This window comes from Vicugna pacos, chromosome 14 (genome assembly GCF_048564905.1).
Source record: "Vicugna pacos chromosome 14, VicPac4, whole genome shotgun sequence".
Lineage (NCBI taxonomy): Eukaryota > Metazoa > Chordata > Mammalia > Artiodactyla > Camelidae > Vicugna > Vicugna pacos.
The window spans coordinates 70,408,512-70,422,326 of NC_133000.1; the positions used below are offsets into that span (position 1 = coordinate 70,408,512).

Sequence of the window (13,815 nt, forward strand, 5' to 3'; positions counted from 1 at the left end):
CTTGCTCAAGGTCAAGTGGTCACTGTTTAATAGCACTAGTACATAACCCAAATCTCCTGATGTCTGCTGTGATACTATTTCCATTTAAATGTGTCAACCTCACTTATTGAAAACATTTACTGGGCTTTTACTAATTTGTTCCAAACCCAGGGATCCTATTATTTTAGAGAATTCATAGGAGACTTCCTGCCTCTCACCAGCAACTCATTTATTTAATTGGTACTTTTTTTTTATAAGGCTTTGAATGTAAGATTTAGAATGAGTAGAATCAGATATCAGGGACTGGGGGAGGCTTTTCATGAAGATGCCTTTCATTTCTACACAGGAGAATATTAATAAATAATCCAGATATTTTATCTGCACTGATTTCACCTCTGCTGGTGAAAGTACCTGGGACTAAAATCTCTCTCAGGTTTTTGCTGTTTGGTAACTTACCCTAATTCATCCGAAGTTAATAGGTCTGTTTAGATTTTCTGCATCTTCAGTACAGTATTCATTAAATTACATGAGTTATTAAACACTATTTTAAAATAGGCTTTGGGCTAGATGATTTTAGCCAGCTGCCGGCTAATATAAGTATTTGGAGCACATTTAAGGTAGGTTAGGCTAAGCTATGATGTTTGGCAGGTTAGGCATATGAAATACATTTGCAACTTGATATTTTCAACTTACAATGGTTTTATTGGGAGGTAACTCCATTGTAAGTCAAGGAAGATCTGTAATTATGATTGAAGATGCCTGTTTACTCGTTTGCTTGCTATCTGCCTCTGCCTCCAAGATGTTAGCTCTAAAAGGTCAAGGGCATTTTATGATGCTCCAGCATCTAAAACAATTGTGTCACATAAAATCATTAATTGTTAACACTTGTTGAATGAATTATCAAATTGTTTTTATGTGATGGGGTGAATAGGAGCTATATCTTTTTTGTCTGGTGCTCATTTTTCATGGTTGCCTGCTCATAGTTTAAACAAATTAGGTAGCACATTGCCCTGGGACATTTTTGTTACATGATTATTGCTAGAATGGAGAATACTTAAAATTTAGGGTCATGTCTGCAGCAGAAGCTACTAAACTGAATATTCAGAATGTCAAAATCCAGTCTCTTGGCATTAAAGCTGTGGCAAAAGAGTAGATCAAAGTTTGGGCTATGCTGACCATGTACCAGAAATGGCCTGGTGCCATGTTCCACTAACTGCATGGCCCTTTCACTGTGGTACGTCCCTGTTCTGTCTTTTCTTCCTTTACTGTAAATTAACATCCATATGATCAACATAGAGCTCTCTGCAGCTGCTGCAGAAGGGCCTCTGGCTGCACCACCTTAGTGTAGCTCTCAGAGAGCAGAGACGCATCAACAGCGACAAAGCTCAGGAACACTGTGCAGAGTCAACTCCATCCTGAGTCCCTGCCCACCCCCAGGGCAAGATGGCCGCCACCTGGACGCTCACCCTTGAAAACCACAGCGCAGGACGCAGGGGCAACAAGTAACGCCCAGAAGATGGGTCTCGGGCTGTGTAGCTAATGTCAACAAAAACAATCAACAATCAATCAATAATAATAGAAAAGAGTTTTATTTGAGGCAAACTTAGGACTAGCCCAGAAACCCGCTTCCCACATCACTCTGAGGCGCTGCTCCGCCGGAGGAGCGTGGCTTCCAGCACAGCTTTATCTCTCGTCAGAACAGAGACATTAACAAGTCGGGGAAACGTTTCTCTAAAAACAAACAAACAAAGAGACCAGTATGTACCCCACCTCAGTATGGCCTTGGCACCAGGAGACGGAGTCATCCTCAGCCGAGGACCGGCAGGGGCATCCCGGCAGAGGGGCATTTAAACTCTATGTTTAACACAGACATTCTTCACGCAGTCAATGTGCCCTTTTCGTTAATAATTAATGCCGCCGTACCAGGCCACAAGCAGGCTGTTCTAGCAGGAAATTCAACTTAACTCGTGTACCAGCCGGGGTAACTTCCCTACATCTCAGCATGTCAAAATTCATTTTCTCGCCACCCTCCTTCATTCCTCGGAGTCACAGCAGGGCCACAGCGCTCCCAGCACGGCCCTGCGGGAGGGAGGCCACGTTCAGGGCTAACACTGGGCATCTGAGGAGCAGGCCACACACGCCGAGGGCCCCCCAGGCCCGTGGCCTCCCGGCCTCCCAGCGTCTCCGCACCCCGTGCTCACCTGCGCACACAGCTCCGTCCGGCGTCCCCGCGCGTCGACCTCCCGGAGGTCTCGGCTGCTGCTCCCCTGAACGTCCGCTGTCCCTGAGGGAGTGAGGCCAAGACCTCAGACCCCAGGTCTCCCAGCCACAGAGGGTTCACTCTGGGTACCTGGGAAGCACTGGAAACCGTCGTCCCTCCTTGCCGCCCCTTCTCTTCAGAAGGCAGAAGAGAAGCCTCTCCAGGCGTACCTCAGAGTGGACCGACGCGGCATTTCCCGCCACTTCCTGCGGGAGGAAGAGAGGCGCGTTGCATTCTGGGGAGGGGGTGTGGCTCGTTGTATTCTGGGAGCCGCGTGAGGGGCGGGGCCGGCGCAGGGGCGGGGCCGGCAGAGCCAGTCTTGGAGCGCTGTGGCGGCAGTCAGGCCGCAGCCGGACCTCTGCACCGGGGTCGTGTTCCTGAGAGGAGTAGGACTCAGCCTCGGTGGGTCGCTCCAAACCGCTCTGGAGGTGACTCTGAGGTGAGACCCCGGGCGTGGGCAGCGCCTGCACGGTAGGAACCTGGGGTGGAACCTGCTAGAGAAATGGAGGGCGGGGCGTTGACTTGGGGTCCATGGACGCCTGAGGGAGCCCATTAGGCGAGGACAAGGCAGGGCGACTCTTTTAACATTATTGGCTTTGAGACTACTGTGAAGCCGTGCTTGTGGGTGCAGGGCCGTTGTTTATGTGACAGTGGGGTTCCTGTGTCCGAGGGGCGTCACGGCCTGGGTCCAGGGTTGTCACTGATTCTCCTCAGTCACTGGGGGTGGCGACAGAACGGTCCCAGAGTGGGACAGATGTGTTTTAAACACGTTTCTCAGAAAGCAGGCCCAGAGTGGGCTTGAAATGGGAAGCTGAAGAGCTGGGAACGGCCTCCAGACCTGCACTGCCAATCAGTGATGTTGATGCCGGAGGGTTAGGGCAAAGCCGTGGGGGGTCCCCTCTTGGGGAGCTCCTTCAGATGCACCCTTATGTTTCAGAGCACAGCCTCCCACCCTCTGACCCCGGAAACCTGGCGTCAACTCACAGGCAGACTCGGCCAGCCCTGTGGCTTTCTCATCAGTTACGAGAATGACCTGAGGGCAGCTGTCGCCCTAGAGAGTGTTCTCTAAGCTCCGACTGGGTTCCAAAAAAAAGCCTATTGAGGCCGGTGACCTTTTTCCCCGGCTTTACAGTTCTGCCTAAGAAGGATCCTAAGGTGGTAGAAAGAAGTGTTACACAGGTAAAAACCAAGGCTCAGGAGAGCTTAAATTTCTCCTAACATGTGAAAACGTTTTTGTTGTTCTCCATTAATTGTTTTAAGTTTACACACACTATTTCAAGTATAAGTTTAAATATAGTTGTGAGTTTTTCACAAATGTATGGTTAGGCACCATTAAGATGAACATTCCAACAGCTGAAAAGAATAGTCTAGTAAGTGCCCATTTGTATAGAACCTCTCCACCCTTAACTACATGTTATAGGTCTCTATTTCTTTGCATTGTCCAGAGTATCATATAAATGGAGCACTTTGTTGCTATATGACTTCTGCTGTTTTAAAACTGATGCCACATTTGTGAAAGTGCATAATTATGCAAACTTTGCAATGTTCTTCTAAGTGCAAAATTTTTACTTAGAATGGCACACATAAATGCCTTCAAAACTAAGAGATTCCACTGTTAAGAGCCATATGAATTTGGGTAAGACCCTGTGCTTTACTTTCTTCATTACACGTTGGGAGGAATGATGGGGGCAGGGGATAAAATGAGAAACTAGTAATTTTTTAAAAATCACATAATCTCTATATCAGTAAGAAAACATAAAGTGACACTAAAAAGGTGAGAGAAAAAAACAACACAGCTATATAAAAGATGAACAGAATCACTTATACCAGGCAAAGTAAAATTAATGAAACACATTATTGAAGAATTTAGTGTTCTCAGGGATATAAGGGGATATAAGCAGTTATAAGGAGAATCAAGGGTCAGATTTGTAGTAATTTATTTTTACTATTAGTTAATTATTTAATATTGAGGAATCAATAACTAAACAGACTGGGAAGAGTAGAATAAATTTAAAGACAAATTGATGAACTCAAAGTTCAGATCTTGATCAGGAAAAAATAAAGAAATGGATAATGCAAAAGAAAAGTTTAGGAATATTAAGGAAGAAACAAATGCATCAACATCAACATGAAAGGAGTACTCAAGGACAGAAAAAAATTTTTAAAGGAGTGTTATCTTAAGAATTTCCAAGGATAAGAAAAAATCATTGCTAGGTGATTGAAAAGTTTCAGGGTACTCAAAGCGTTACAACTAGAAATATTTTTGTGAAATTTAAGCAAATGAAAGACAAATATGTTTCAAAACCTCAGAGATGAAATAACTATCCCTGAGACAGAAAACAAATTTCATCAGATCTACCTCAAATTTCAAAAGCAAATTTGATGGAAGAAGAAAATGAGCACTATTTTCAAGTGTTTAAGTAAATAACTTTAAAACTGTATTTTTACATTCAATTCAGTTATCACTGGATTGATAGTTAAAGAAATTTTCAGCCTTTCAAGGCATCAGGTGCTATACCATACCAAGATCTATTTATAAATACTCGGGAAAAGTATTCAAGTGAGAAGAAAGCAGTATCATGGAGGATGGTTGGCACTGATGGAAATGATGGTTTCACATAACTTAGCAAAATGTAATGCTTTCTCACAAAGTAAGGAACAGAATAAAACAAAAAAGCAATTAACAGATATATAACAACTTAAATCTAAAGTTCTTGATGTTTTCATCATACATTGGCTGAGGAAGTGTGGAGCAGGCAAGAGTGGAGGAGGAGACCATGGGTATGAGTACTGGCAAACATGCTCATTTTGTTGAGGGCTGATACGACAATGGTAAACTGAAATTAGGGAAAATAATTTTACTGTCTTTTAGGAAGGGAAGAAGAAAGAGTCTTGAGACCAAAAGTTTCAAGAATTTCTCCTTTTGAACAATGAAAATGATTGAATCACCTGTCATCCTGGGTGACTAAAAACAATGCTGAAAGATAAAAAGTATGGTCAGAGACAAATAAATACAGTATCAATCCTTTTTTATACAAATCTGACAAACAAGCAAAATTAAAATGTGATTATTCAAAGATACCTATTTATTTTGATAATTCTATGAAGAAATAGGAAGAAATGGTTATCACCAAAATAAGAAGAGTCATACTGTTATCAGGGAACGATGGTAATAAGGTTGGGGAGTCACCCACTACACACTCTAAAGTACTAACATGTTCACTTTAGCAAACCATTAATTCATGGGGTTCATTTTTATTATTCTTTAACTTCACTTATTTGTCATAGACATGTTTTTATGCACAGTATGTACCCCAACATATTTTAAAAACCAAAAATGTATTACAGTTGCTGAATTTTCTCTGCTTAATGGACATCAACAGATAAATTTTCATTAATAACAAACTAGAGTTGACCCTTTAACAACACAAGTTTGAACTACACCAGTCTACCTATATGTAGATTTTTTTCAGTAAATAAAATACTACATGATCTGCAGACCCACCATGCAGAACTGCAGACACAGGGAGCTGACAGTGGGATTTGAGCATACTCAGATTTTGGGATTCATGTTGATTCCTGGAACCAGTCCCCGCTGGATACCAAGGCACAGATTTTCACTGCTCGGGACTTTGGCACCCCTAACCCCTGCAGCGTTTGAGGGTCAACTGTCTGTGTTAAGAGAAAGCTTTTCATCATTGCCAGTAACCCAAAAATTACAAGAGTGGAGGTGCATTGTTATGCCATTCTGAGATTGTGCGGTTCTTTGTGATGGATTTGAAGAGTTTGTGCCATGCTTTTTGCAGTTTTAATCACACTAACAAAAATTATATAAAGTTGCCAAATGGTGGTGACATGATAATGCTTGTAAGCTGAGGCACACAGTTACTTTAGAAACCTAAAGTATACACAATAAAAATATTTTGAGTGGTGGGAAAATGACAAACATTACTTGTTTGGTTTTTCTTTGAATTTCTAAATAGTCCTATGCAATTTAATGTGTTCTTAGCCAAAAAAAAAAAAAGTTCCATATGCTAAGAAAGTTGTTCTTTTATTTTAGAATAGTTTTCATATTTAGTTAACGCTATTCAGTCTATTCATTTATTTAACAAATATGTATCGAATCCCCTACAATGTCCAGTGCATGAAATTGAGGGAGCAAATTTCTGGTTCACTACAGATTGTTTTAAATAGTTGTTGAAATTATTTGTGGCTAAAAATGAAAGAATAAATTATAAACTTACCAAATTCATCCAATGAATAAGCATCAAAACTGGGATTTGAGCCCACTGTTCTGTATCTGAAGCCTTTATATCTGTGCTGTCTTCATTTAGCAGATATGTGAACTGTATCTTAATCTCCAGTTCTGGCTGCTGTTTTCAGAGCGTACCACTACTGTTTGTTTGTTTCTCCTGTTTGCATTCAGACTGCCCTATGCCTCAGAAGATTAGTTTAAGTGAATCAACATATTTATTGATCTGCTGTAAGATTCCAAGTGACGTCATTCCTCATGGTTAGAAACACATATTTGAGTCAAGTAAAGGTTTGCATCAATGATTACATGAAATGGTTGGAGGTGGTAGATGAGTGTCTGAGGAGGGAATGCATGACTAAATCTCATCACAGCATTTTTAAAATTACACTTGAGATGTAGATTTAACTAAGAGCCTAAACTTTTAACTGACATATGAAGATTGCCTCAGTGATATTCTGGCTTCTTTTGCACACCACATTAGTGAATCACTGGGGAGGTATTTTCATGTCATGAAATGTGCTGAGGGAATGTAAGGGCAAACTGCCTACCTTCATTTGTGCCAGAGATACTGAATGTTAAAAATGCAAATAGACACACTCCTCTCTCTCCATGCTTAACACTATGCAAATACAAACTTAGAAAAAGGCTCAATGTAATATGCAGCAGAAAAGCAAATAAGCAAGTGCACTCTCTTGACATAGTTTGTGGTTCAGTAATACAAGTCTCTGTATACAAAGAAATTTTAAAATGTTCATCTTCATGTTTATACTCTCCTGTAAGATTCTGAGTTGGAGGCTTTTTGTGGGGAGGGGTCTGGTGTGTTTTTACACAAAACTCACATGAGATTACTGATCCAAAATAAACATAAATATTTGTGAGAGCCTGCATGAATATGGGTAATCATTCATTATGTAAAGAGTAGCACTGCTGGCTAATGTTTAATACACACTAAAGACAAGACAAATCATCAAGAATTTAAATTTAATAAATGATGTTGATATTAGAGCATATTGAGTTATAATGAATAATCACTGTTATTCTGGTTGATTTTACAATATTATTTCAGAAGGCTATTGCTTTGACTATTCAAAATATCTTTAGAACATACAATGCTTACATAAAAAGTGTGTATACCAAAATAGTACAGTTTTCATTATATATGCATAAACACATGGAAGTGTACAGGAAATAAAAATGTTCTAGAGGCAGACATATTCAATTCAGAAGCAAAGCATTACATTTTTCTAAAATACAGTATCTCAAAAGAACAAAGCCAGTTTTATATAATATTACATATGTAACATATATTTTATGTGTTATTTGTATTTTACAGTTGAATCATGTTTGAATAACTGGCCAACATTTTTGTGGCATGTACCAAGGTCTGAAGAATATGAAAAATATTAGGAAAAATGCATCTAGATAAAAAAGAAACTGTATTTGAGGCACATATTTGGCAGGGGCCGGAGTGCCTCAGTCTCACCCCTTTCCAGTGTGTCCTACACACATTTCTCATAGGTTTTTTGCTTTTTTTTTTTTAACATGAAAATACTATTTATGTCATTATCCTTTCCATTTTTTAATGTCTCTTTCTTTTCTACAGAATAAGACAAACTTCTGTTTCATAATAGCATGGTCTAGTTCTGCCCACCCATCACATTCATTTCCAGTTTTCTTAAGAGTTGGTGTTTGTTTGGTTTTCTTTTGTTGTGTTTTTACCTTTTCCTTTTCTGCTCAAACCTATTTTGGAGGTTATTATCTCTATATGATTTTGCAATAATTTGGTTCATTTTGTATGCTAGAAGGATGTTGGCACTACCTTCCACCCTGCCACAGAGATAGGTATGTGAGATCAATCTCAGTAAGTGAGAGTACCCCCTACCTTTGGCAAGTGTAATTAGTTCAGAAAAGAGAAAATGACCCAAAATGAGGCAATCCCCGTCTTAACCAGAACTTTTACCATAGCATTCGGAAACAGCAACGACAGTAACCATAGCAACAAAAATTCTCATCCTCTAGAGTAACTAAACTGCTGGATGGGAATTGCCAGCTTTGGCCACTGTCTTTGTCAATTCACTGAGAATGAAGCCAAAACGAAAGAAAGAAGAGACAAGGGAAAGAAACAGGAGTCCACATGATGTGATTTAAATCCCTACCCATTGCTATGTCAGGAAGTACATTCACAGTTCTCCCTAAATTCTGTTGAGGCAAGTTTCCTTAATAATACATTATTAATCGTTACTAATGCATTCTCCCATCTGCATCTCAAGCATTAATATCCTGCAATATTGAACATCTTATACCTTGCAAAACAACTCATTTTATTTCATATTCCTGTGGTTTGGCACAAGTCCCCTCATCTAGAACTCTCTCCCATTGCCTTAGTCTGGTTAATCAGTTCTCATTATTTCACTCCCCACTGAAGTATTTTCTCCACTGTCAAGATTTCTCTGACCATCATCAATTTAGTTCATCTTTCTCTTGTTCTCCTCCTGCACATATGTCATAATTAGCATCCAGGAAAAATCTTTCACCTGGACATTTTCATAGTGGTTCGTACACATATTGAACAAAAACTGCGAATGTTAAAAACAAACCTTGACACTGCGTGATACTTTGTAAATTTCATAGACATCCTGGATAAAGCAGTGTATTGTCTCAGTTTTGGAGGCCAGAAATTTGAAATCAGGGTGTCCGTAGGACTGTGCTTCCTCTGAAACCTGTAGTGGGAATTCTTTCTTCTTTCTAACTTCTGGTGGTTTTCTGGCAATCTTTGATGATCTTTGGCTTGTAACTGTGCACTTCAATCTCTGCCTCCGTTGTCACATGGTATTTTTCCTCCATGTCTGTATCTTCCAATGGCCATCTTTCTCTCTTATAAGGACACTAGTCTTACTCGGTAAGAGCCCACGCTACCTAATGAGCTCATCTTAATTACCTGTGTAAAAACTGTGTTTCCAAAGACACATCGATATCTTCAGGAGGAGTCACATTTCATCCAATGAAAATGATTTTCTTAAATGCATACAAGAATGAAAGAAATCTATGTTAACAGACATAAATATGTTAATATGTGATATGTGACAATAACAACATAAAGAGGGAGGATGGCTGTACAGGGACAGAAATATTATATATTATTGAAGCTAAGTTGTTATTTATCCAAACTAGTTTGTTATAAATTTAAAATATGATTTATAAACCCCAGGGTAACCATTAAGAAAAATAACTAAAAACGAACAAAAAACAGAAAAGGAAATGAGAAGGGAATCAAAAATTACACTAAAAATGTAATTAAATACAAAAGAAGACAAATTAAATAAAAAAGAGAAAATGAGGAACAAAAAGATTAAAGAAGTATAGGAAAAAAAGAGTGAATTGACAGTAGAAGTCCTTCATTGTTAGTAATTGCATTAAATATCAATGGATTAATTCTCCAGTTTAAAAGCAGAAATTGGCAAAATGGATGGGAAAAAAAAAGATCAAAATACATGCTCTCTACAAGAGACTCTTTTTACATCCAGAAACACAAATCAATTGAAAGTGAAAGGATTGGGAAAGATGTGCTATTCAACTAGTAAGCAATAGAGAGCTCGGTTGGCTCTATTAATATCATATAAAAAGACTTTAGTTCAAAATTTGTTACAAAAGGGAATGAAGAACATTATACATTGATGAATGTGTCAATTTGTCAAGAAAATAAAACAGTTGTAAACATGTGTGCATCAAACAACAGAGATCAAAAATATATACAAACACTGACAGAATTGGAGAGACAAATAGATAATTCAGTATTAAAGTATCCAACTATTATTACCTTTAACAATGAATTATGTTTCAATAATGGATAAAACAACTAGACTAAAGAATAACAAAGAACTATAGAACTTGGCCACACCATAAATTAACTAGACCTAACAGATACAGAGAACACTTTCTAACAACCAGAGAATACACATTTTTCTCAATTTCTTATGGAACATTTTCTAAGGTAAATTATATCTCAGGCTGCAAAACAAATCACAATAAATGTAAAAATACTGAGGTCAAATGAAGTGTATTCTCCAGCCACAGTGAAATGAAGTTAAAAATCAATAACATAAGGAAATATGGAAATTCCCCAAGTATGTGGAAATTAATCAATTACTGGGGGGTCTTAGAAGTGTGTGGAAGGAAAAATATAAGAAGATTATTTGATTTTTCACAGAGATTATGAGTAATCAGGATATGGCAGGACAGTAAAGCAAGTAGAATGGCAGGCAGCCTACATTCTGGGTTTGGAGAGATGTAGAGGTTAAATGTTCCCAAGCATCCAAGAGTTCTTTCGTTGGTCTTTTGTTTAATTTTTAATTTTATCTAGAAACAAATGTTTTATTTTGAGCTTAAAAAAATGCCCTGGAGGAAATGTTTTGGATAAAGAGAGTTCTAGAAAACTCATGGTTAGTTTAGATGAATTTTCATTTCCCATCTAACCCTCAGATCTAGTAGCAGGTGCCATCGAGAAAAAAGAATTAGTATAAAACCCGAAACATGAGGAATTTGACATTCTGTTCCTTATATAAAATTTGTTTGTAATACCTTTGAAAGAAGTTGAGTTTTTAATTTTTTTTTCAGAATTACTGCAACATAAATAAAAAGCAATCATGTTATCTGTTATGGCTGACAATCACAGGCTGGCTGTATTTCACCATCCATGCTACTTCATTGATCAGTCATATGTCAACATAAACATTACCATGAATTTTGTTCCATCTAAACTGACTTTCCTTAAAAATAATGTTCACCAATTAAGCAAAGGCCTAGGTGAAAAATATATCATCTGGGGAAAAGAGTAGTTTGAAAATTTTGAAAGAAAAGTATCTATTTGATGCAAGACAAGACAATGATAAGATACAATATAAATGGAAAATATTAACAACTTCCATTTCTATTGCTTATGTAAATTTTAGAGTACTGTCTGATCTCTTTTCATAGTATACTTGCATATTAAATATGAGATTAAATTTAGCCAGTTATATTCTTCTCTTCAAGACACAGTTTCTATGAAAAATTATACACATATGCACCTTGAGATGAAAGATCTCTTCCCTTTTGTCCAGACTTCCATCTCTGAAAATGAGACAAGTAAAACAGATTTTTCTAAAATAACTCTTACTGTGAATGAACATTACTCTCTTATTAACTCCTTTAAATCTATTAATTCTATTATGTATAATTCAGCTAAAAATGGAAGAGATAATGGAGTGAAAAACCGGCTAATTGTGTAGCTTTATAATACTTAGAGGATTAATACCAATTAAAGTCCTAAGTCTATTCTAGAATATATGAAATGAGGTTTTGCACCTGGTCCTCAGTTCCACAGTACCCTACTGGAAGAAAAAGATGCACCACTACTTAAAATTGTTAGATACAAATCAGAAATAAAAAATATGACTATAAATATAATATGCAATACTAGCAAGTCCTGATGCATCTAATGCTGCTTCTGTAAAAGAAGCAAAAGCACCCAGTTTTTAGTGAGTATTAAAGCAATTGACATCAGAAAAAAAATACAGGATGGTTAAACTCAGGTGTATAGGGTTTGGCTAGTGAATTAAGGTAAATAAATCCTTATGCACACATATGAGTAGCTAGGTTATATCTTATAAGATATTCCTCTTTTAAGAGATATTTCTCTCTTTCTAAAGGTTGGCTATTCACTGGCAAATGAACTCAGAGGGCCAGATGGCCAAAGCCATACGAGATCATTAGACAGTTCCTGTTAAGATTCTGGACAACAGTTAACAGAAGCCCAGCAGGAGTTCCCCACTGTTGACCCCTAAAGGGTGGCTAATCAGCAGCATATGTGTTTATTTATACCAGCAGGCCCTTTTAATTAACAGCTCTGAGGTGTGTACTTTTTGGAATTTAGTACAGTATATTAGGAAAAAGTTCTGATATGGCCCAGTTTAAAAGTATAATTCATATTTAAATCAAAGGGAGAAGACAACAAAAGGTCAAGAGGTCTAGTCACAGTACAGATGGACCACATATTTCTAGGATCCCAACAAAAAGCTGGTTCCAAGGGTCTTTCCTGTTTTCACTCTCTTACCCCAGTCTTGATAAGTTTATATCGTCTGTGATCATAGGACTGCCCCGACACTCGGAATGTTAGTGCGGGTACCAAGTCCATATCCTTCTCCATGCTCCTTGCAGTTACATTCCTTATCAGCATTGATCTAGGTATCATTGTGGGTATCAGGTGCACCTCGTGGTATATACACAGCAAACCTGAGGCTGTGGAGCACTGAGGGTATACCAGGAATATTACTTCTTTATCCAAAAGATGGACTTAGTTCAATTGATGACCTTTCCCTGATTGGGAGAAGTGTGCATAGTCAGCATTAAGATTATGTAATGTTTCTTTTGTGGTCTTATCCTGATGTTTAATCTTTAAGCATGTCCAATATTATGGCTGAAGACTGATACATGAAGAAGCAAAAACACCATCTTCAACACCAAATTTACTCCTTTGTGAGTCATTGAATTATGATTGTCATAAATAAGGTGGTCCCATGCCAAGAACCTGTCAATCTTGACCAGTCTTGACCACCCGAGTTTCTGAAAAGCACTGGACTTACTTTCAAGGTCTCCAGTGGTAAAAATAACCAGTAATGTTAATGATACAAACACCATAATATAAACCAGTGTTCTAATTATTCACTTTATTTTGGAATGTTTGCTTAATTTCATCCTCAACAAAGTAATTTTTATTCTGAAAGTACCTCTGAAAATCTTACTTGTATTCGATCTTTACTCTGTATATCTGTCTCTGATCTTTGAACATGCATCTCATTTCCATATGCTTAAATGCATTTGATATCTGATATTTCATTTGATTTTGGCAGTACCTATGGGAAGCTGTCAAACAGACGTTATTGTCCTTATTTTATAGGTGAGAAAGAGTGAGCCCTACAAACCTCACAGCATATTAATTTAGAGATTTCAACCAAGGATCCTGATTCTGTGAGGAATGTATTCCTCACAGGTACAGGTGTTGTTTCTTGAGCCTTTTCAGAAAACTGCAGTGTCCCAGACTTCTGGGATACGTTAAGATTTACTTGAACTACTAATCATTTCCACATTCTTAAATCCTGAAGTCACATACAATGACTGTTTATAAAATGTTTTAGTAATATTGTTAAAATGCCAAAGGCAGTCTACAACTCTATTTATTCATTGTTATTACATGAGATAAGTTTCACAAGATCCAGCTGCAATGTTATATGGTACCATCCAGTACTGTAATTCAAATATACATTTTCTAATTGTATAAGAACCT

General features: G+C 37.9%; 1 long non-coding RNA gene across 1 annotated transcript; it reads right to left on the bottom strand.

Moving 5' to 3' along the window:
• Window positions 1–1,549: 1,549 nt before the first annotated feature.
• On the bottom strand, window positions 1,550–2,452 carry LOC140685570 (uncharacterized). The gene is made up of 2 exons (XR_012058834.1): window positions 2,181–2,452; window positions 1,550–2,058 (listed from the first exon to the last, which is right to left on the bottom strand). It is a non-coding gene; the product is annotated as an uncharacterized lncRNA (long non-coding RNA).
• Between the last annotated feature and the right edge of the window lie 11,363 nt (window positions 2,453–13,815).